The sequence below is a fragment of the Gavialis gangeticus genome, unplaced genomic scaffold (genome assembly GCF_001723915.1).
Source record: "Gavialis gangeticus isolate Ggan-Ray unplaced genomic scaffold, GavGan_comp1, whole genome shotgun sequence".
Classification (NCBI taxonomy): Eukaryota; Metazoa; Chordata; order Crocodylia; family Gavialidae; genus Gavialis; species Gavialis gangeticus.
Genome location: NW_017728994.1, coordinates 56,479,575 through 56,481,200, shown reverse-complemented (window position 1 = coordinate 56,481,200; position 1,626 = coordinate 56,479,575). Strand labels below are relative to the sequence as shown.

The following is a 1,626-nucleotide window of genomic DNA, read 5'->3' as shown; positions in this document are numbered from 1 at the left end:
ATTGTGCATCAAGAATAAAGTATTTTTAGTGCTCAAAAGCAGAATTATTTGTAATTCTGCAGACATTTTATGGACTGTCCGTAGTATAAGAGGATAGAATTATTTTTTAATCCTCAACCATAGAAAAGACATGCCAAAACTGTGATGTCTAGTAAAAGCACCTCTGAGAAGTGTCTTACAGAATCCTTTGCCAAAACTCAAGATATGTGCATTTTCAAGGGTGTAATGAGTAAATTAAAGATTTACAGAAAAAAAAAATCACAGAGCCCCCTGTGACTTTAAGGAATGCAAAGCAACTTGTTGCTTCCTATGGCTGGCACAAAAGAAACTTTTCTTATCAAGTTAACCTTTGGTCCTGATAAAGAATTCTGAGGACAGCTTTCCTCTAGTCTTCTTCTTTGGCAATCTCTCACAGTTAAGGATGACTGTCTTTCATGAATGTTTTATCTGTGGGTCTAACAGTGGCTGATCCAGGATCAACAGACTCCGTTTCAACTTGAACATGTGTTTCTGTGTGGGGCAGGTGGCTCCGGATTCTTGATTTGGTCCATGACACACTGCTTCTGCCACTCCCGCTTTTCCATTTCCTCTTGTCATTGTAAGGTTTCAAAGTACTGAGCTACTTGCAACAGGGTCTTCCTCCGTTTGGGGTGGTCCTGAGCAATATTCTCCCACAAGTTCATGTCAATGTTGCACTTTTTCCAAGCTGGCATCGAGGGCAACCTTGAAGCACTTTTTTTGCCCTCCCTCTTGAACGTATGCCTCTACTGAGCTGGGAGAATAAACCTTGCTTCAGGAGTCTGGAGTTGGACATCCAGATGACATGGCCAGCCCAGCAAAGTTTATGTCAGATGATCATCACTTTGATGCGTGTAGTGTTTGCTTGCAAGAGGACGCTAGTGTTGGTGTATCTACCTTCTCACTGGATTCAAAGGATTTTCTGCAGGTAGCATCGATGGTAGTTCTGCAGCAACTTGAGGTGTCTCCTATACGTTGTCCATGTCTCAGCTCTGTATGGTGAGGTGGGAATTACAACTGCTTGATAAACCATGAGCTTGGTTTCAGATCTGATGTCGCAATCTTCAAAACACCCGTTTCCTCAGGAGTCCAAAGGCTGCACCTACACATTCGAGGTGATGCTGGATTTCTTCAAATGTCAGCCTTCTACAAGAGATGGCTTCCAAGATATGGGAAAAATCAGTTCTTCAGAGGCTCACCATCAATTTGAATTAACAGAGAGCTGGGGAGTGCTCACCAAGAGCTTGTTGATAGGGGACCTTAGTCTTCTGAACGTTAAGCATCAGTCTCATTTTCTTGTATGCCTCAGTAAGGACACCAACTATTGCTGAAGGTCTGCTTCTGAGTAAGCACACACTACACCATCAGTGTACTGGAGTTCAATGATTGAGGTGAGGGTGGTCTTGGTTTTGACTCAGAGTCAGTTGAGGTTAAACAGCTTGCCATCCACTTGGTAGTTTAGCTCCACTGACTGGAAGATTGTTGGTGATTAGATGTAACATTATAGTAAAGAATATTGAGAAGAGTGTTTGAGCAATGACACAGCCTTGCTTAACTCCTGTCTTAACCACAAAAGGATCCGTAATAGATTTTTTTTTTTTTTTTTTT

General features: G+C 42.0%; 1 protein-coding gene across 2 annotated transcripts in view; it reads right to left on the bottom strand.

The window, feature by feature from the left end:
- Window positions 1–1,626, bottom strand: part of TDRD1 (tudor domain containing 1) — an 85,399-nt gene that overhangs the window by 39,977 nt on the left and 43,796 nt on the right. The window lies entirely within an intron of this gene.